The sequence below is a fragment of the Peromyscus californicus genome, unplaced genomic scaffold (assembly GCF_007827085.1).
Source record: "Peromyscus californicus insignis strain IS unplaced genomic scaffold, ASM782708v3 Scaffold_6__1_contigs__length_162567912, whole genome shotgun sequence".
In the NCBI taxonomy this organism is placed as follows: domain Eukaryota; kingdom Metazoa; phylum Chordata; class Mammalia; order Rodentia; family Cricetidae; genus Peromyscus; species Peromyscus californicus.
Genome location: NW_026294584.1, coordinates 108,997,483 through 109,020,602, shown reverse-complemented (window position 1 = coordinate 109,020,602; position 23,120 = coordinate 108,997,483). Strand labels below are relative to the sequence as shown.

At 43.2% G+C, this 23,120-nt stretch overlaps 1 protein-coding gene across 33 annotated transcripts in view; it reads left to right on the top strand.

The window, feature by feature from the left end:
* Positions 1-23,120, top strand: part of Magi1 (membrane associated guanylate kinase, WW and PDZ domain containing 1) — a 656,033-nt gene that overhangs the window by 404,429 nt on the left and 228,484 nt on the right. The window contains exon 1 of one of the 33 annotated variants that reach the window (XM_052721687.1): positions 12,092-12,315. The exons of 30 other annotated variants lie outside the window; for them this stretch is intronic. The gene's annotated coding sequence lies outside the window, so the exon portion shown is untranslated. 2 more of the 33 variants (XM_052721689.1, XM_052721690.1) reach the window with 2 other exon arrangements.

Genomic DNA, 23,120 nt, shown 5'->3' with positions numbered 1-23,120 from the left:
ATAACTTTAGTCATCATAAGACCTGTCTGTAAAGTGTATATATCTCAAAAATCAAACAATAAAGCTCACTGGGGCATGGAGGAGATGGCTCAGTTGGTAAAGAACTTGCTTGCTTGCAAGCACAAGGACCTGAGCTTGACCTCCAGAACCCATGTAAAGTTACCTGAATGTGATGGCATTGATTTGTAATCTGGGTGATGGGGAGGCAGAGATAGGCAGATCCCTAGGGTTAGCCTAGTCTACTAGTGAGTTTCAGAGTCACTGAGTGACTGTTTCAGTAAAAACATGATAGATGGCCCCTGAAGAATGACACGGCTCGAGGCTGTCTTCTGCTCTCTGCATGCATGCATACATGCACCTCCACATACAGAAGTGCACCGGTGCATACATGAACATGCATGCACATATACACACACACACACACAGATACAAAGAAAACCCCACAGAATGGTTCCAGTTATACCTGCTTTATCGGTAGGCTGCAATAAGATTGACACAGGAAGTGTGAATCACCAAGGACAAAGCAGTAAGTGCTCTGTTCCAGGCACAATGAAGGCACGGGCGAGTAACATCTAAATTAAGAAAAAGAAAATCTATTCTTGTATCAGAGGTCAGATTCATTAAGACATTGTTATGTTGTGCGCACCCCCCCCCCCCCCTTCTCTTTATGTGCCCTTACCTGCTTCCTATTCTTTGTAGTACAAAACGAGAATGGTCACATGCATAATACATACTGAGCTAAAGTGACTGATTGGTTACAAAGGCACACTAGAGGTCATATCAATTCTCCCAAGAAACTTGTCTTTGCAAGGGAGACAAATGTGGCGTAGACATGAGTTGCTAAAAAGAGGGCGAGAATATAAAATGTAGATGGAGCACTCAATTAGAGCCATCTCCCTGCCCTGGTAAGAAGCATGCAGGAAAAAGGCCTGGCTTTTGTCTTTCATTTCTTCCCCCTCCTTTGTTACTTAGCTTCTCAGAGACCCACTTTGTTCACCTGGAAAGCGGAGAGAGCAATTCCTTCCTCACAGCCTTTCTGTGAGACTCCTCACAGGGCTTCACCTCCAGTCATCAAGCACTGTGCTGGGACCTACTGTGATGAGATGGCCAGTGTCCACGGTGAGAGTGTCGGTGCTGATGGAGGTGATGGAAGTGTCTGCCTCTGCCATCACGGGGCTCAGTGAAAGCTGTTTCAGGGCAGAGACAGCAGCAGGCCCAGGGAGTGGTGCTTGTGGCAACAGTAAGAGCAATGTTAGAAAGGGGGAGAGGCTCTTCTCCTCTGGGAGGAACCTCTGTCAGTGTCAAGTTTCTCCTGGGCCATTGTTCCAGGATGCCCCTTTACATGTCAGGCTCAGGGGTTGGGCCAACCCTGGGATCCCAAATGACGTACTGTGAGTTTTGTTGTTATATTTGATTGTGTATTTCAAAGCATGTGTAATACAGGGCTGTAGTAGCACATGCCTTTAATCCCAGCACTCTGGAGGCAGAAGCAGGTGGATCCCTGAGTGCTAGGCCAACCTGGTCTAACAGACTGAATTCCAGGACAGCGAGGGTTATACAGAGAAACCCTGTCTCAGGGCAGGGTGGGTTGGGAGAAGTGTGTGTAAGGACAAAATCATAGTGACTTGAGAAGGTACTGGAATTGACTTTAGGCAGCTTTCCTCGTCCTGGCTTTGGGACACTGGGGCACTTTGGGACACCATTGGGGTTGTTAGTAAATGCAGACTTCAAATGTGGACTCACATTCCCTCCACCATCCGGCTTTGTGGACTTGGATAGGTTGCTTCCCTGACGTTTCCTAACGTTTTACAAACAGGATTGTGCTATGGTCCCCCTAGACTTAGATAGAGGATTGAGAGGCATAACATTTGAAGATATGACCAAGCACACAGTTGGCAGCCGTGTTTCTGAGATAAATCCATACACTTGATGAGAAAATGTCAAATTCAGTGATATTTATGAGTACAGTGGTCGGTCCAAAGAAAGGCGTGTTTTAAGCACACCTACCAGACCATGTAGTCTCACTCAACCCCGTCTGTGCGTTGTGGCTACAAGCAGGCTTTGGTTCTATAATTCTGTCACCAAATGTTCCACGCTCTTTAGAGCAATTGCGATTGAGATAAATCTGCTGTATAACTAGCCTACCATTGAACAATCTATAATTTGCTGACATAAAAGACACTCACCTGCACATTAAAATGCTAAGTGTGGGGCTGGAGAGATGGCTCAGTGGTTAAGAGCACCGACTGCTCTTCCAGAGGTCCTGAGTTCAATTCCCAGCAACCACATGGTGGCTCACAACCATCTGTAATGAGCTCTGGTGCCCTCTTCTGGCCTGCAGGGACATGTGCAGGCAGAATATTGTATACATAATAAATAAATAAATCTTTAAAAAAAAAAAAATGCTAAGTGTGATATTGTAGCCTTATTTTTTCTTTCCCCCTCATTGACTATAAAGCTCCTAAGCATGCTTTAAAGGAGGTCAGGCAGTACAGAAGGGCCTGCTTGGCCTCATGGGCTTCTCCTTTTGTTGCCAGTTCTGGAGCTCTCTGAAATGGCTGTCTGCATGACAGAAGTGAGCTTTTCTGCAGTCTTGCAGAGACCCCACGAAGCACACCCGTGTGTCACATCATTTCCCCCAGCAAATGCACATCTCTGTTTCCTACCCTCTTTAGTTACTCACTGTAACAGATTTTTCTTCAGGACCTCCACATGGGTGTTATGTTGAGTAGACCATAATGTACCACATGTAAAAAGTTAAAACATCCTATCCCCTGTTCTTGTGTGTTCTGTGCCCAGTGGGAGTCACAGCAGAGCAGATCAAAAGGTAATGATGACACAGGCTAAGGAAGGTTGCAGTGTTGAGGATGGAGGGCTGTGACCTGGTCACACAGTCCACAGTGTTGAGGATGGAGGGCTGTGACCTGGTCACACAGTCCACAGTGTTGAGGATGGAGGGCTGTGACCTGGTCACACAGTCCACAGTGTTGAGGATGGAGGGCTGTGACCTGGTCACACAGTCCACAGTGTTGAGGATGGAGGGCTATGACCTCATTGTTGAGGATGGAGAGCTATGACCTGGTCAAACAGTCCTTCTGTAGTGAGGTCCTGCAAAGAAAGATTGCACATTGACAACATTCCTGTTCAATACAAATTGGGAGTTTCTGGAACTTTGATCTTTGATGGCACCATTGTAGAATAGCCTTCTTGCATAGATTACATTACATGAACCCTTGTCGAGTAGCAACTGGAAGACTGTTGGTTGACAAACCTGTGCATGCTATCAAAGAAGCTGGGCTCTTTCCACCTTGGAGGGCACTGTCAAATAGTGACAGTTGTGGGGAAATGCTCTCCATCTACTCTATTTCCTTTCCTTGTTGAAACTGACAGCCTTTGGACTGAGTTTATTTCCCATTTACAGTGTGGTTCCCAGCTGACTTAGGAAAGCTTCGGAATTGTCAGTGGGATTGTTTTCTGTAAGGGTGGAGGGGTCACTTCCTCCTATATTTGTGGCAATTCAAGTCAAAATCCAGCTGGAAAGCAACATTTCAAATTGTTCCACTTTTTCCCCTTTTCATTTGTAGTAGAAGTCAAAGGTTCTTATAAGGAAGCTGCATCTCTGTGGCCCATACTAACTGTGAAATGATTTATCATCTGTCTTTGATGTTATGTGAGAGCCACTATAATCCGTATGCAGGAAAAAACATCAATAGTGATTTTCCATCATGTCTCAGCTATAGGTTGGCGGAACATCCTGATATCGAGGTCCTTTGACTAACATTAAAAGCATCATAGAAGTAGAAATTCTTTTGATTGGCTTCTCTTTCCCCAACAATATTTGTTACGTCCTAAATGAGCCTTATAGATTAACCTTAGGAGAAAATCAGTGTCCTTTTCCTGGCAAAACTTTGCTGCAAGACTCAAACAGCTGTGCTTAAAAGCTGTATCCTTTGAAAAGGGGTTTCATTTTGATCAGCGCCTCCATTGTTCTACAAAACCATTATTTCTTGATTTGGAGACGTATGTTTTTCTGCATTTGGGTGTGTTGAAACACAGATGTATGTGTGTAATGTTATAGTTTCCTTTTTTCCTTGAAAAACCTATTAAATATGTAGCTTATAATTAATAACATGGTAAAACTGTTGTTTGTTCTCCCAGTGTCATGTATCCTAGGCAGGCCTTGAACTTGCTTTATACTAAGCACGACCTTGAGCTTCCAATCTTCTTGCCTCCATATTCTGAACACTGAGTGCAGGATAACATGCATGAACCAGCATACCCGATTAATGCACTGCTAGGAATTGAACCTGGGCTTTGTGCATACTGGGCAATCACTCTATCATCTGAGCTACAGCCTCAGCCCCAAACTAAGGAAAGTTTGGTATTTAAAAAAAAAAAAAAAGTCCCTGTGCTATGATATAAAAAAATGTCTCCCTAAATTCAAATGTTGAAAATAAATGGCCAAAGACTTTTAGATGATAGATCAAGTCATGAGTGTGAAGGGAATCAGAGCGGTTATGAGAAGGCTTAAGAGAATATGTTTGTGTTCTGTCTTGGTTCTGCCAGATAATGACACAGTGTTCACCCTTCTGAGCATGCAGACAAGCTGCCATTTTTGGACAAGTCTCTTGTGAGACTCCCAAGCCCATTGGCACCTTGACTTTGACCTCTCCAGCTAACAGAACTGTGTGACACAAACTTCACGAATTTCTGCTTCTAACAAACATCAACACAAATGGACTAAGACACAGACTATTTATTGTTGTTACCTGTGCTTGGAATTTGTGTGTTCAGGCTGATAAATCAGCGTGTGGATGACTTTAGCTCAAAGGAGTTGCCTTCAGGTGTCAGTTGTCTGGCCCCTTTTCATCTCCATGGCTCTATCAACTAGCAAGACATTCAATGCGCATTTTTAATGAATACCTTAGAGTGTTCCATTCCATATAATTATCAAGTTATTGCACCAGTAACGTTAATTTTGTTATTTAAAAAAAGCAGAAACATTTCATGTGACCTTCGTAATACCATAGTGTTTATTTTTGTCAAATAACTGTGGACTGTTATTGAAATCTTCTAATCCTTTGCCTTGCATGTGTGAGGCATCCAGGGCTCCCAGCACCCCATCCCTAATACACATAACATAGACACATGTATTAGGGTGCTAGATGTAATCTAGCTGTACAGCTCCTGCTTGCTCAGTATGTGATGCACAAGGCCTGAGTTTAACTCATAACGCTGCAAAAACAAAATCAAACAAAAATATCCCTCTGATATTTTTTTTTCTAATAATTCACAAATGTGTGTGCCTTTCTTTACTGTGACAAAGTATCCGGGAAAAGTCACATGTAAAGGAAAGGGTTGTTTTGACTCAGTTTCAGAAGGTTTGGGACTGTGGTCCTTTGGCCCCATTGCTTGGGGCCTGTAATACCTACAGCAGGACATCACAGCAGAAGCTGTGGCTGAGGAGATCTCTTCACATCCTGGTGGCTAAGAAGCAGAGAGGTGAGGGGAAGATATAAGGATCCTAATACCTTTGGGGGCTGCCCCTAACAACCTACCTTCCTTCACCAGTCCTCACTTCCTTCAGGCTGCCTTACCTCCCAGTGGTGCCACAGTCAGGCAACCCAATGTTTTTCCCTTTGGAGGATGTTAGTATCCAGACCATAACATGTATGAGCACATAAAAGACACACAATGTAGAGCAAAGAATGTGCATCATATATATGCGTTTGTGTGTGTGTGTGTGTGTGTGTGTGTGTGTATACTATATATATATAAAGAACCCAACTGGTTCTTTCATCTTAACTGCATTTTATTCATTAATTTCTCTCTTTTGGTTTTCTGTTGTTTCTTAAGATAGTTTCATTAGTATATTATCCCAGAAAATAATTCATCTGTCTAGGTTTTCAAATTAGTAGAGTTATATATGACATTCTCTTACACATTTTTTAATATTGCTTTACATTTTGTTTTTGAAGCTAATGACATGATTTCTCCTTTCTCTACTCATGATTTTGTTTTCCAAAGATCTTTTTCTTAAGCTGTGGGAGGCCTGCTCGCACCTTTTCCAGGGTTCTTATGAGGAAGAGAGAGGGATAAGAAAATATTACACAGAAAGATAGTGAAGAGGAGAAAAGCAGAAACACAGGATAGCTTCAGGAGGACCTGGATCAAAACCCAATGGTTCCTTCTGCCTCTTCAAAAGGGCTTTTTATAATAATGCCAAGGGGTGGGGCAAAGGACCTCCCCCTTGCAAGATCAAAGCACACTGCACAGCCAAGTGTAGTCCCTTCCAAACACCTGGTAACCACGCCCATGGTCAAATCATCCCCTTATACAGCCCTGCTGGGTAAAGCAAGCTCAGATTCTCGGACCCTGAGTAAGTTCTCACTAGGAAACTTCTGTGGGTCTCTGCATTATGCTCTCACAGAAAACAACAAACTATAAAAGAAATTTCCTCTCTTCATCCTTTTTTCTTATTGCCTGTAGTTTCTTATCTATATTTCTACTCTAATGTCATTATTCTTACACTATACCTTTTAAAATAGCCTCATTGAAATGTATCATCCATTTCTTAAGGACTTGTTTTTTAGTCTATAGCTGGCTCCCTGTATCCATGGATTCAAGCAACTTCAGATTCTGTGTTAAGCTCACAGTGGATATGTCTATCTTGAGTATTAATGCCTTTTATTTTCTTGTCACTGTTCTCAAAGCAACACAGTTTAACAATTCTTAGGTATTATAAGCAACCCAGAAGTGACTTATAGTATTTGAAAGGCCTAAGTTATGAACACATACACATTCTTTTGAGTGTTTACTTCTTTTTGATGAGTATGAATAATACTACCACAAACACATTGTATACATTTTTATATTGGCATATTTTTTTAAAAGATTTATTTATTTATTATGTATACAGTGTTCTGCCTGCATGTGTACCTTCACACCAGATTTCATTACAGATGGTTGTGAGCCACCATGTGGATGCTGGGAATTGAACTCAGGACCTCTGGAAGAGCAGCCACTGCTCTTAACCTCTGAGCCATCTCTCCAGCCCTGGCATATTTTCATTTCTCTTGGACACATTCTATGAAATGGAATTCTTCTGTCATATTATAAATAACTTTTTGAGCCTCTGCCAGACTATCTTCCAAAATGGCAGTTCCATTTTATATTCCTATTTGAGAGTTTCATCTTGCTAGTTGTCATTTTGATTAAAACATCTTCATGACTATGAAGTGATATGTCATGGTGGTCGTGACTTATGTTTCCTGATGGATTGCCCAATTACACTGAGCGCATTCTCATGTGTTTATTGGTCAATTGTGTATCATCATTGGAGAACTGTCTCTTTAAATCCTTCACTTGTTTCTCAAATGGACTGTTTGGTTTTTTTTATTATCTAGTTGTGGAAGTCCTTCATATATTTTGGATATAAGTTCCTCATCAGATATGATTCACAAATATTCTCCCCCTTTTTATTGATTCTCTTTTCCTTTTCTTGGTAGTATTACTCTCAGGGAAAAAAGCGAGCTCTTTAATATGTAATGTGCTTAATTTGTGTGTGTACATTTTTGGTATTGCCTAACCAAGGACTGTTAATAACTCTTCTGAGAATTATATCAATTTCTGTCTGTCATCTCTTGTGAGTAAATCTTTGTATACAATGTGAGAAGGGAGCAGCTTTATTCTTTTGCATATGAATATCTAATACTCCCAGCACTATTAGATGATATTTCAAACCTTTTTAAAGATTATCTTTCATGTTTATAGGTCCATAAGTAGATATCATAATTCAATTGTTTTCTGTCATTCTCCAATAAGTATACTTAAGGCTGTAGTTTCCTTCTGTGTAGGTGCCTAGGCCCATCCTGCAGATTTAGTTTGTTATTAGTGCCCGTTTTTGGCCTCCTTTCTATTTCTAATGTCTATTGTTACTGCATTTAGTTAGTGAAGGTGGCTTAGATTGTCATTAAACATAATTTTATCAAGGGACACTTATATTGTAGTCAGTACAAAGCCCCTCTTCCAACATCATAGATTGTTTATGCCTGTTTATTGTATCCCATAGGGCCACACTCTTGGCATGTACTAAATAACATGGAAAAACATGGAAACTGGGTTTGGTGATGCTGACCTGTGATCCCAGGACACAAGAGGCTGAGGCAAGCAGATAGAGATTGAGTTCAGGGCCAGCATGGACTACATAGTCAGATCCTGCCTTACAATAACAAACCAAAACAGAAGAATATGATCACCAGTTAAATTCTGGCATAGTGGTGCGTGTCTGTAATCCCAGCACATAGAAGGCAGAGGCTGGGGGGTGCTGGAAGTTTGAGACTAGCATGTTCGATATAGAGAACTCCCAGCTATCTCCATAGCAAGACCCAATATCACAAACTACCCCCCTCCATCCTCCCGAAGGCATATTCATAGAAAGCAGTTATCAGATCCACATCTGGAAGGTTCCAAGGTGGTTAGTGTGATGGCAGGAACACCAAGCCTGCCTCTGTGCCAGACTCACTCATGGTCTGCATCCTCCCCCTCCCCCAGTCGTTATACCTGCCCCATGGGGCAAGGACTCTCCTTGGACAGGAGAGAGAGTAAAGGTGTTGCCCAGTGAGGCTGTTTGCCCCGTTAGCCACATGAGAAAGAGGCAGAGTGGCTTTTGCACATGTTTGGCCCCAGTTTCCACTTTCGAAACCAGCCTGCACTCCTACCTCCAGAGTGGTCATTGTGTTTACTTGGTCTGATGGCCAAACATTTGTTCAGAGAGAAACCCTTTGGTCTTCTCTCACACCTTGTTAAATTGTTGATAGGAAGACATGTCTACAGCTCATTGTTACTTTGAACTGAAGACCCTGTCTAACTGCTCCCTGGGTCTAGAACTCGGGTAGTAATGAACAAAGAGCACACTGGTTCTTATTTTGTGTATGTGACCAGTGTGATTTCAAGACACCCTGTGACGTATCTGTACTTATTTTTGCTGGAGACCACTTGATCTCTGCGAGCCTGGGTTTGTAAGATTGAGGGTGTACTAAATCTTAAGCAGATTCCTATGGTCTCTTTCCTCGCCTTGAGTTTCTCTTATACATAGAGAAGCCTAGTCTTGGGCTAATTGAAAATCATTTTGATTTTCTTCTTTTCTTCTCTCTCTCTTTGTAGAGAAAACATGAAGTTGAATTGGTAGGGAGATGGGGAGGATCTGGAGGGAGCTGGAGGAGGGGATAGAATATGATCAAAATATATTGTATGAGAGTTTTTAAAAATAAAACATAAATTTAAAAAGAAAATGATTTGTTACCATTACGGACATTTCCCATCTAAATGAGGGTTGTTTTTCTGACCCTACTGAAGACTGAAAAGCTCCGTCTGTGAATACTGACTGCATAGAAGTTCCTTCCATGGTTCCTAAAGAGGATGGCTTTGTAGTTCTGTTACCTTTGCTGCAGTCTCTGTGGAGCTTCGTTGTACTAGAACAGTTTAATTTGTACTGTACAATCATTTTCATGTGGAAACTAATAAAATACAGATTCCAGTTTTTAGCATGAGCTTGTGGCCAAAGGCTTTTAAAAATTTTATGTGATGCTTTTCCATCTGATGATGACAGAGAATGATGTCAGTACTTACACATATTATGTGCAAAGTTGATAAAGAAACTGCTCACTCAAGTATTGTTTTCCTCAAAACAAAAATGTAAACTGATTCTTTGCATTCGGCTTCTAAGGCCTCACCTGCCAATGGAGTAGGCAGGAATCTGGAATTAAGGGTTTTTTTGTTTTTTGTTTTTGTTTTTAAACAAAGTAGTATCTCACTTTTCTGACAACTAGAGTGATGCCCCGACCCAGGGCCCTGCATTCAGCTAACTGGAGTCCTATACTTATTTTATAGGACCTCTCCCATAGTAAAGGGTGTGTGTTTTGTGCTAGGCTTAGTGGTACAAGTCTTTGATCCAGCCACTTGGGAGTCAGGTGGATCTCTGAGTTCGAGGCCAGCCTGCTCTACATAGTGCATTCTAGGACAGCCAGAAAACAAACAAACAGTCAATTAGAGATGCTTTATAGGGAAAACATTGTAGTAAATAGCAACAGCAGATGACATACAGAAACCCTTTTTTTCTGTCCACATGGGCTGTAGACACTTTACTTGCCTGTTTTCACATGTTTAAAAAACTATAATAGAAACAGTGATAAAGGTGATACCGGATATTGACCTCCAGTCTCACATGAACACACACATGTGAAGACATACATTCATATACACCATGACTACTATCATGTGGGAATAATATACAAAAAGTTCCCACCACAGTTCACCGATATGCAAAAGCCTAAAGAGGAGAGATGGGCTTAGCACACACAGAGCCTGATTCCATTGTTGAGTCTTCCAGCCATACATAGGTGACCACAGGAAGAGGAACATTAGAAATGCTGTCTTGCCACTCCCTGGCTTGTTGAAGGAACAAAAGATCCCATTTCCAGGAATAGAGTCACAGGTTCCTGCCCAGTAAATGGGAAGCAGCATGCTTTGTTTCCCTCATCTGCTCTGACATCTTGCTGATCCTGAATCCCAGGCCGAGTTCTGTCCCCAGTTATCTGACCTGGCTGCACTGTCAGCTCCCTCCTGCCCAGCTTTCAAATATTTTGCCATCTTTTGGCTTTCGTCCCCTCTGCCTGTTTTTCTCATTATTCTTCAGAGTTTTAGACTCCCTTGTCTCCTGTCCATACTTTAGATACTTTAGTATTTAGTTATGTTTTGGTTTTTCAAGACAGGGTTTCTCTGTGTAGACCCAGCTGTCCTGGAGCTCACTTTGTAGACCAGGCTGGCTTCAAACTCACAAAGATCTGCCTGCCTCTGCCTCCCACATTCTGGGATTCAAGGAATGCTAGGATTAGAGGTGTGCGCCCCTGCTCTAGTATTTAACTCTTGACAGTTCCTTGCATGTGACTCTTGCATAGTATGGAGCTGTGGGAATGCAGTGGTGGGTGATTCCGTTTGTAGTCAAATGCATACTCTGTGTTGCTATCAGTGTGTTCCTCAATTGCCAATAGGAACTATTTCCTCCCTGGAGTTCTAAGTCTCTGAGCACTGTTTTCCACTCCTAGAGCTGGGATGGGGATGCTGAACTAGAAATAGACCTAAGATCAAAGCCCTGAGTCCGAGGTGGGGGAGATGACTAGTGAAGTGCTTGTTGCACAGGCATGAGGACCTGAGATCCCAGCTCTCTTCCAAGAGCCAGTGCAGCGGGATGCACCTTTCATCCTAGTGCTGGGGAGGCAGAGATGAGGGCATCCCAAGGGGCTAGCTAGCTGGCCAGTTGGTCCAGCTGCACTGGTGAACTTCAGGTTTGGGGTAGACCCTTCCTCGAATATTAAGCTACAGAAATGATTGAAGATGCATTCTTCACACACACACACACACACACACACACACACATACACACACACACACACACACACAAGAAGAAAAGAAAAAGTAAGTTTGAATAAAAGGTGATAAACCCCAAAGAACTTGATTCTCAATGGGATTCTACCTTTAATTTTTTCGAGTCAGCTGCTTGATGGGGAACCTTTTACATTCTCATTCTGAACTTCTCCATCATCTTTAACTCCGAGAAACAATTATGTCAAATATAAGAATTATTTCCTGTGAAATTCCTTTCAAAGTTAGGAGAAAGGCCAAAGGGGACTTGGGAGGCATTTGTCCCTGTTCTTGAGAGTCACCCACCTTTCCTGACCATACCCCCAAGCCCTCACCCATCTGTCCACTCAGCTGCCAGTCCTTAGCAAATGGGGCAACCCGATTTCCCGCCTTTGCTTGGCCAAGGGCTCCCTAGGACCAATCGGGTGATGGGGACTTGACATGTCCTGGTAGGGGAGCTAGCTGGGTCCCGCCCCCTCCCGCCCCCTTCACAGGTGCAGCCCTAATCCCCCCTGGCCTAGATATCCGGCAGCCTCTAAGAACCCGGGCTCTGTGATGTAATGCGCTTTTTTCACACTCCCGGCTTAAATACAGATGGAAATTGTTGTCATGTGTTAGAAATGTCGCCAGTGATATAAAAGGCGCAAGCTTGAGCATCTTCTCTCCCTTCTCGCACATCAGCTGCTCCTCCATCCAGAGCCTGTGCCCTGGAAAACCCACTGGGTGGTCAGGTGGCCGAGGAGCCCCCAGATAGCTCAGGAAAGGGTTCAGATCCCACTCCCCACCCCCGCCTCTCCTTACAGCCGCTGCGGAGCCGAGGACCAGCGTGGTGGGAGGCTCTTTCAGGCGCACAAAAGGAAGGATTAATCTTGGCGATTGGCTGGGCTTTTGCAGGCAAGTACAAGTCCACGATCTCCTCCTGGCCGTCCCCTGCCCACCTCTGGATTCGAACGCTCGTCCACTGGAGGAAGGCTGGGATCAGGCAGGCGGCGACAGGGGCGCCTGTCACCGGAGGTTTGCGCTTGGGTTGTGGGAACATCCATGGAGGTGAAGATGCCATGTGTGGTGTGTGGACCAGGGAGGAGGGGAGACTGTGGGCCAGCTTGGGAGGGCCAGATGGCCGAGGCTGCGTTTTAATTCAACGGGCAGGCAGGCCCCGTTTGGCTGGGCAGGGTGGGAGGAGAAGCCGAGAAGGAAAAAAAAAAAAATCAGAGGTCAGTGGGTAGGGAGAGGCTGGGCTCCAGAGCAGATGCCTGGTGAACAATGGGGCTTTTGAAGGGGATGCTGGAGGAAGTGTGGCGTGCGCTTTGTATTGCCTCCTCCGCATTGCAGGTTGGAATCGGGCAGCTAAATTTTAATGAAGTGCATTCCAAAGTGTGCTAGTCAGCCTGGGCTTGGGGAGCCAGAGCGAGGGGCGGCCCCCAGGCTTTGCTGAATGGGGACTAGGGGTGGGAGGGGGAGGGGGGCTGCCGAAATGAGTTCCTGATGGATGGTAAAGGAGAGATGAAAGCCTGCTCAGTGTGGAGGGCAGGGGAAGGGGAGGGGGAAAGCCTTAGGCCCCCCGTGCATATTAATAGGCTCCAGCAGGTGTTGGTAAATGCATGTTGCAGCATTGTTCCGGCGCCCAGGCTGGAGTAGGCGGGGAGACAGAGAGCTGCTTCTCCTGGCGGTAGTAGGCAAATGCCTTTGCACTTTGGAAGAGCTTTGCAAGCTCTCAGGAAAATAAAGGAGGAAAGGACCACCATCCCCTCTCTCCTTTCCCTCAGTTTTAAAAGGAGGAATGTACATGCAGAAGGTTTATTTTTTTTTTTTTTTAAGTTTGCTTCCTGGAAATTAACATGTGTTTGTGAGAGCTCTGTCTTATCTAGGTAAGGTATGCTTGTCTGTGGGCATCAGTAAATAGAGGAATCCGGAGTCTGGCTTGTGAGTGCTTGGGACCTGAAAGGCTGTTCTCCTTAGCTGGTTCTTAATGGGCCAATCCTGGAAGGCTGGGATCTTTATTTTTTAAAGAGGCAGGAGGGTGTACCTTCCTCTTCTCAAACCCGAGTCTGCCTGACCTGAGATCCAAGGGGGCAGTGAAGTGTGCAAGGAAGCTGTCTCAACCACAGAGTTGGCCTTCCACACAAAGGGAGTGGATTTGTGTCTGGACTAAATGGTTTGAGGGTGTGTGTTGTTTATTTGTAAGGATTAGGACTAGGCCCCTTTCTCTTTCCAAGAGTTGACTATGCCTACAGCCCTATCCATTGAGAATCATTTAGGAGGCTTTTTAGTTGGGGCTGTGCACTGGTCAAATAACCCTTGCTGGTTTTGTTGTTTGCTTGCATGCTTGTTTTTACTACTCTTGACTAGAACCTATTCAGTGTTTTCAAAGGTTCAGACATATTCATTGGAGGTTCAGATGAAAACTGAAAGCGTTTCCAGAGGAAGGGGTGTGTGACTTTTATGTTGAAAATATTTGACTGTGGTTTTATATATAACTATGCACATTTTAACATAGACTAACAGTGCCTTTGGGGGTTCTGGGGAAAATGATTTTTGTTGAGAAAAGCTTACATTTTATCATCTATAAAGCTAGTGCCTTCTGAAAACTGAACTAAAAATTCCATAACTTTGGAATCCTGCATTGATCGTATATATGTTTAGATTCTTTTCATGATTGAACTTGCACAGTACCTGGTCAATAAGGCCTAGCTCACCACTTGCCTGTGAATTTTAGTGCTGTTGAAAGCTTGAGCAGATTAATGGTATCAACACTGTCTTGATTCCTCCATTTCTCAGCTGAGCAAACAGAAACAGTCTGCTGTTGCCCCTGGCCGCTTTGCTTTGGGCTTTGGGGAAGAGGATGGGGCAGAAGGGAGGGATTGCTGCTGGGACCCATCTCTGTCCCCCACTCCCACTGTACTCTACCCCACCAAGTTAAATGCTGGAGCATTCCTGTTTTGCTTCCCTTTGTAGTTTCTCAGGCTACACATTTCAAGTTGTGTTTCTATGGCAATGCCTTGAAGAAAATGTTTGGTATTGTTTCTGGCTCTCCTGTGTTTTTACCACAGAGGTGGAATTGACCTATTATTTTGTTTTCGTTTTTTTCACTGAACTTGGACTTGAGGTTTACCTGCTGCTCCTTGCTGAGCAGAAAGCAGGGACAGTTATGTTTGTTACTGAACTTTCCCCAAGAAGACTGGAGCTTCCATGTGTGACCTAGGGTGTGTCCCAGTGGAGCAACCGTCCACTGGATCTCTTCCACACTGAGACTGTTTCTGTGATACACAGCTGTAGATGGGCCATTCTGACACATAAGATAACAGTCCATGAGTCATTGTACCAAAGGAGTCATGGCTGTAGCCGGTGTGCATCAAGAACATTTCCCATAGTGTATTCTACTTCACCCTTGTCATGTGGATGGAGGTAGAAGAGAGAATAAAGAAGAGGGAGAAAGAATAACACCTTTACATTTACAAAGAAGTCAAACTAATTGATCAGTACCAGTTACTAAAATGAATAAATAAAAACAAATAATAAATAAAAAGTTGACATTTCTCTTTGCCCCTGGGCAGTGTCTTTAAAGCAGTTAAGGTAACAGCATCTGAGATGGCTTATTTCATGGTATGTATGTACTACTAAGTACGTAGTTCAGTGTGTCCCTCTAATTTTGGCTTATTAGCCTTCCCATGTGGAATAGAATGTGTGGGAACTTGGGCCTAAATGCAAAAGAGTTTTTCACGTTAATAATGACTGTAGAGGTGCAAAGATCAGAAAAAACAGAATCAAAGACAATTCTCCATTCAAGTATTTTTTTTTCTTTGCACTTGTATTTTTCTGGCAAAATCCAGTTCATTTGGTAACCATTTTTCTCCCAGCATGTTTATTTTCTCCTTTAAAAAAATGTTTCTTATGTTGATAATCAGACCCCAAATATTTGAATGTAAGCACATCCCTCGCAGTCATACTGACACCCTCTGGCACCAGACAAACTGTCATAGCATTTTTGAGAAGTCTGGTGGGAAGAAAAGGCAGCAGTGGCAGCCATTGATTTGGGAACTCTGCAGATGCCCGTGTGACAGACAGCAGCAGGTCGGCTCTTGTGGGCTTCCCATCTTCTGAAGAACTGTTTGAGACACTTGCTTCCAAGGTTGTGTTCTGGATCCCCAGGTCTTCGAGGGAAGTGTCTGCCGTTGTTGGCCCCCAGCACATGCACAGGACTTGTCAGAGATGCTCATACTCAGGGGATTATGGCTAAGTTAGCAGTGCCTCCCAAGCACTGCAGTGTGTTCTGTCTCTGGTCTCAGACTCCTAAAAATGGCTCTTCTCCCATTTGTCCCCAGAATCTAGCGAGTTGATGACTGAATGCCATGTGGATACTCGGTTCGGCTTGGTGTATTCTCCTTATACACATCTTGGGCTCTGGCTGCTCATTTTGATTCTCTCTTCCAAGGAGATTGGCATCTTTGAAGTTTCAACAGACGTCAGACTGAGGCATAAAATCAATGGGAAAATGTTGTTTGACATTTACTATGATGTTTGAAGGAGTCCAAACATGAGCGTAAAGAGAGACCCCAGGCTTGAAAGTGACCCACTAGACTCAAACCTCTTCGATATTTGTGGTTTTCTGACCCGAAAGGAAAAGGAAAAAAAATCCCCAGGCATAGACTTCCTTTCTTTGTGATATACACCCTTGTTTGTGGAGCTTTTCTGCCATTTTCCTTTCTGGATCCCAGTTCTAAGTGCCATGTCTAGTACATAATACATATTGAGTAAATACTTGAGTGAGTGGATACATCAGGTACCCTGGGCAGTCATTTTGAAGTTTGATCTGAGTGCTAGAGTGCTGTTGCTTTTGCCAGTACATGAAAAATCATTTCAGAAATAGAGAAAGGAGGGGCAGGTCCCCTACATTTAAAGATGCATGTTCTTTCCTGCAAGCTAAATCGCTGGTCCAATATTCTATAGGAAATAAAGCACTTAGGTTTCTGCTCACTGTTTAATTGATCTTCAGGGTGATACTGAACTATTGCATGGGGTGTATTTCTGTTCCGTAGTAAAGATTAGATCCATGTGAATCTACAAATTTGACAACAGCTGTATGAAATAACTTGCCGAAAAGCAGTAAGTGCCATAATTTTCTAATTAATTGTGGAGCAATGCCAAAGGGTGTTGCTTTAAAAACTCTAAGTATAGATAGGGCCTGAAAGGGAAACTAGTCTGCAAACATTTAGCTCTTTTTAATGCTGCTTAGCACCTGGGTTTAGGGAAGGAAGCCTTTGCTACTTCTCTTTCTGGCTTCTGGGATCCTTAGGTCATTATTGACCTTTCTATCTAGTGGTGATACTGCCCTGGAAGTAGTACACATGTGGATGCCTACTCTGTGCCTTTAGAGATTGAGGACTGTAGCACAGTGAGCAAAGCAGACCAGATCTCGCTGAGCTTCTAAGGCTTGAATTAGAACCCGTGCCGATTTAGTCCAGCCAAGGTAGGGAAAGGAGGATAAGGCAGAAGTGATTACTGGAAAGGAAATACTTTGTAAAGTTTCTTCCTAAAAACTATTGTGGTGGTCAAAACAAAAGTTGACTTGATTGTTTACAAATAAGGTCAGTCACAAAGACAATTTCAGCTGACCTCAGTCTCATACTTCAAAAGGAGTGTGTGTGTGTGTGTGTGTGTGTGTGTGTGTGTGTGTGTGTCTGTGTGTCTGTGTGTGTGTGTCTGTGTCTGTGTGTATGCTCTGAGTTTTCTGCATCAATATATGCATAGGCAACTTGTATTCCTGTTGAATCAATGCCACTTTTTTTCTACCTGAAATTGACATCTTAAGACAATAATTAAAGTATCCTTGCCAAAATTTTGGTAGCAAATGCCCCATGTATAGGGCAGAGTGCTATAATGCTCTTAATTTTCATTTTGATGCTGGGACTTTGGCTTAGCTCCCCTTTCCCTCCCATATTGATACACAGTAACTAGCCCAGTGCACGAGTTCCGCTTGGCTTTTCTTGTTATCATCAATCACATTTGGGCAGCTTTCCATGTCAGTACACGTTTGCCTACTTCCTGCTTTCTAGTCATTATTGAAATCTGAGTTTTTAGGCTGCTTCATGCTTGAGCTGGCTCATTTAGTCATATAAGATAGATTTAAAAGTTTGGCACATTTTGCAACATCTCTGTTCTGAGAACCACTGGGATGCTCGAGATTTACGATCAAGATCAAGGATGGAGGTCCAGCATGGGGTCTGTGTTACAGTCAGGGAATTTGGCAATAGTCAGTTATTTAGTGTGCAAAATGGTGCAGGTGTGATGGGGGGAGGAGCAGAGGAGAGGAAGAAGGCCAGGAACATGGGGATTAGGTGTGTTGCAGTTTTGAATAGCGTCTTTAAGGTGTCTGGTTAGACCCCACAGGGAAGGAAACATAAAAGTTGACAGAGGGGAGGGACTATGTCTGAGTGATTGACAGCCCAGTACAGACACTACAGCAGAAGTGCTAGCTGCACTTGCGGAGAAACAGGAAGAAGATGAGAATGACTGGAGTCGAGAACATGGGGGAAACTGGAAAGTGGCATCTCAGGACACAACCGCACTACTCAAAATGAACAGTAGTCATCGCAGGGTCCCGACTAGAGTGCTGCAGACCTGCTCTTGGTGGTGGGAAGCCTCATTCTAGGCAGTGGGCTGAGTTGTCTGAAGGAATGGAAGCAGGGAACACAACTAGGAAGTTGTCACTGTCTTCTACTCAGAGCAGAGGTGTGCCGAAGGAAGGCATGGCTGCGTTTGGTGAGGGTGAAAGGGAGGAAGAATGACTCTAGTTTATTATTTTTATTTTTGGTTTTTCGAGACAGGGTTTCTCTGTGTAGTCTTGGGTGTCCTGGGACTCACTGCGTAGACCAGGCTAGCCTTGAACTTGAACTTGGAGATCCACATGCCTCTGCCTCCCCAGTGCTGGGATTAAAGGTGTATGCCACCACCACCCAGCTTTATTTATTTTTTAACTGTAGTTGTTTGGGTTTGATGGTTTGTTTGGTTTTGCTTTTTAGCTTGAACATATAGGGGAAGCCTAGAAGGTGTCATCAACTTGTGGTTTAGGTCAGGAGTTCAGGTAGGACTTAGTAAATGAGAAATATCTAACTAGACATGGAACGGGTTCTCAGGAGTTTATGATCTGGAATTTATGGAAACCTCCAGTATGCCATGAGTTAGGCTATCACTAGCTAGGTCAATCCTATGACAACACTGTTAGAGAAATAGCTTTGTACCTACTTGCAACTTTCTGGGGGTTCAACTCCCGAGGTGTCTACCATTACTGAGTGAAACAGGTGTGTATTTTCTATGCACACTTACATTTATGTGTGTGTTCATGTGTGTGAGGAAGCATGTGTTCAGGTCCACATGCGTGCATGTGAAGGTGTATGTGGAAGCCAGTGGACAACATCTGGTGTCATCCTAGTAATCCTGTCCACCTCCTGGGAGACAGGGTTTCTCATTGGCCTGAAACTTACCAATTAGGGTAGACCGACTGGCCAGTGAGCTCCAGGGATCTGCCTGTCCAGCACTAAGATTACAAGCCTGTATCACTGTGCCTGGCATTCTTTCTGTGGGTTCTGTAGCTCCAACTCAGGTCTTTGTGCTTACAAAGCGAGCACTTTCTGAATGGCCATTCCTCTAGCCTTAGAGAATTTGTGTTTTAGGATTAGAAATACCTTTGCAAAGGAATTTCATAGTGCACATTCTTGTCAGTGTGTGCAAGTTTTTATTTTCTTTCAACTTCCTTCAGACTGAGTATAATCAATCTTTAAAAGTTGCACAGGTTGATAGAAGAAATGCTGTGTATTAATATGGTCTACATATGTAAATATTAATAATAAATATAGTCTTTACTCAGACCTCATGTCCTCAGCCTCAGAGGTTCTGTCCAGGTCCTGGAAGCTGTAAGAATTTGCTCCCCTCTGTGAAAGTTTGCCTACCACGGGCACAGTGGTAGCATAGGCCATATTTAGCAGGACAAACTAATTGCCTGAGGACTTAGCTTTCTGCAGGAGGATGTAACATACTCAGCATTGTTCAAGCAGCTAATTAAAGACTAATGGGGAGACAGCCAAGTAGCAGTTTTAAAGTACATCTCCTGTAAAAGGGGAAATTTTCAATTATGCCATTCTATCATCCTCAGAAAGAACAGTGCATTCCGACATGTGGACGAGTTTTAGTAGCTGGTGCTAAATTAAAATAGTTGGCACAGCCAAGGTAAAGTGCCCAGTGAATTCAGCTTTCTTCAAAAATTATACAAGGTTGATTGAGGACTTTTTCCTTAATTAATGAAACAAATACTTAATATGTCTCAGCTGTGAGGAAGATAGTAGATTAGGGGCCTGGGAGACAACGTCGCATGAAGTGTGACTCAGGATCCAGTGGCATTGATGGTAGGAAATGCATCTGTGGGAGATGGTGGCATGCTGGCCTCTGAACTATGGGGGACAGTGAGTACAGGTGATGTGGCTGGAATTGAGGTCAAGGATGGGTTCTGGGACACAGGAAGCTCTGCTGTGGCTTTGAAGGGCAGAGGACAGAAGGATACCTGGAGAGTCCGGAGTGAAGGCCCAGTCATGTGCACATCTTGAAGAGAGTCACTCATTGTGGAGTGTGCAGTTTATACGAGTTGTGAGGGACTGTCATGGTAGGGACTTAGTGACACTCCTGTGTCCTGCCAGAATGTCAGTCTTAGAACTTCTCTTGAGGGCCTTGGGAATCTTGGGGGAATTTAAACAGAAGGAATTGCTTGCTTGCATTTTTTGAAAATGACTGGCAGCCACTTTAGGTAGAGGCCATCTAACTGATCCTCTGGGCAAATGTGATCCATTGCTTGCTTCTTCTCACAAATAAAGTTTTTGTTTGTTTGTTTGTTTGTTAGGCTAGTCTTCACTTGGGACATGGGCTTGTCTTTCTCCTGCTTTTGTGCTGTAACTATAGGGTATAGTACCTGTAGCACAGACTGTATAGCCCGCCAAGCCTGAACTATTTACTTGAGGAAAGTTTGTTAACCCTTGATTTAAGGTTGGAAGTTAATACAAGGACATTTATAAGGAAGCTGTGACTAATGAATGTCCTGAAGCCAACCATTCAGTAAAGTTGGAAGAACTTTGTAATGGAATGAGAAGTACAAGGGAGAGGAGGAGTTGGAAATGACATATTAGTTCTAGGAAGAGTGACCGGGGAAATTGAAAGGTCACAGGGGACATTTAAGTGGAGATGCCCAGCAAAGTGGGAGGTGTTTGAGCCTGTGGCTGCCCGGATTGGGTGTGGAAGATGATAACTTGGAGTTTAGGCCTCGTTAGTGCATAAAACCCCAGAAGTACCTCATTGTTTATCTTCTTTCTGCTTGTCTGCTCCAGGAATGAATCTGTCTTTGCCAGTTTTAATCTTGACTCAAATCTCAGCTTCGCACACTTGAGGAAGCCATCCCTGTGTGTGGAGTGTCGGTCCGATTGTCATTGCTGTAACGGAAAATCTAACGAAAAAGAGCATGCAGGTCAAATGGTTTCCTTTGGCTCTTGAGTTCAGAGGTTTCAGTCCACAACCACCAACTGGCAAGTAGTGGTGAAACAGAACACTGGGTGAAAGGGCATGGGGGAGGAAAGCAGCTTCCCTCATAGCAGCCAGGAAACAGAGAGAGAAAACTAGATCTTTCAAAGGCATGCCCCTGGGACCTACTTCAACCAGATTCTACCTCCTTCTTTCCCTCGCCTCCCAATAATGTCATATTAATTTGTTGATTTATTAGAGCACCCATCATTAAACACCCCCAAAGATCTACCTTTGAACATTGCATTGGACACTAAGCTTTCAACACATGAGCCTTCTAGTAAGTTTCATACCTAAACCTTAATGTGGTACATTATGTAATGTGATCCACCCCGGCTCCAAACCCTTCACAGAATCATGGGGAAGTCCTGACTGTCTAGATGGCTCACTTTTCAAGCAAATATTTATTTCTCTACCTAGACTATTAGTCTAAGGCTAAGTACAGTGTCTCATACATTTTTATGTGACTCTAGGATCTATCATGCAACCAATTCAATGTATTAATATTTATTTTGTAGTTACAAAACACGATACTTGGGTGAAAGAAGACAGACATCTTTCTTCTAAAATATTCCATTGATTTGTTCAATAAAAATTTGTCTAACACATTAAATATCATCCCAGGCAGTCTGCTTTATTTCTGCCGTACAGTAGTTAACAATTCTTGCCATCAAAGAACTTTTGTTTTAATGGAAGAAGAAAGACAGTACAATATCCCTACCCTTTCTCAGTTCCTAAGACTATAACGAATAACATTGTAGAAAGATTATATTTTAGTCTAGTTCCATCATTTTGAGAGATAGGCCTTGGGTTGCACATCTCACTTGTGTGATCTGATCCACTCTGAAGGACACAGGATGCATTATTTTAATGTGCACTTTCCATCCTTGGCCCTGATTGGTGCTGATTTTGAAACTATTTCTTCTCTTCTTTTGTTAATACATTCTTCCCAGACTTACTTTTATTGCAGATGCTCTGTTTTAATGGGGTCAAATTTAGGGAAGAATGCTTCACCCTTAGTCCGTTCTCTTATCTCATATGACACGCTGCTATCTGCATTCTTGAAATGTGACATGGGAAATTAAGGAACATGGAGTTTCTGGCAGTTTCCCATTTTCATCATTACATGAGCTGAAAGCATCAATTTTCATTTCATGCTTTGAATTGCTTGTAATAGGGGTTTTCAGTGAGTCTTTGGTAGGCAGATGAGCCAGAGCTCTGGGACCGTTCAGAAAAGAGAATGGCTCTGGAGCCCAAGGAGACCTACATGTGTCTGGAGAAGAGAATTCTAGATAGATTCCTCACCCAACCCTAAAGGGCAGCTGGTCTTGCCATGCACTGAAGAAGCTAATTGTTCCTCATGAGTTTTCTTTTTTTGTTATGTGTGATGCAAAGACATGGGGTGGGGCATGGTTTATTTTCTGAGGACAGTCTGAACATTAGCAAGGTGCTAACACAGTGGTATCTTCTATGTGTAATGATCGCAAATGTCCCTAACCTTATAGCATAGAATCCTCCAGCAGTGGACTAGGGATGGGACTCCAAGGCAGTGGATGTAGTTATAGTATACTTAAGGTTTGATTTTATTGGTGGGGAGGTTTCAGTTTCCTTTCTATAAAGACACTTTCTCCGAGGCGGCTTTTGTGACTTACAAGATATATGGAAAACCTGTGTCTCCTACTCCAGACGCCTGTGTTGTGTTTGCATTTTCCAGAATGCAGAATGAAGGTGTTGAAGTGAACTGTGGTGCTTGCCAACCAGCAAGAGGGTGTTAAAAAAAAAAAAGTCTGTTATGTTTCTTGCCAGTTTGAAAATATGTATGTTCCAACATTTGTCATTAAGAAAACTTATGCTAGTTTGAGATGGCTTTAATCTAGGTGAATTTTAAGTGTGTGCATGTGTATGTACGTGCGTACATGCACATACATGCCTGCTTCTAAGAAATGCTAGGTAGTGGTTGTTGTTAAAAACTTCAATTTTTTGAAGTGAGTTTAATTCACTTCAAAATTACTTACAACTGGGGATGTGGTACTGCGTTTTGGCAGTCACATACAGTCTTGGACCTGTCAGTTCATTCAAGGAGAACACTGAAGTCTCCCGAAGAATCCCTTCCTTCCCATCCTTTGTAGTCGATACCCTTC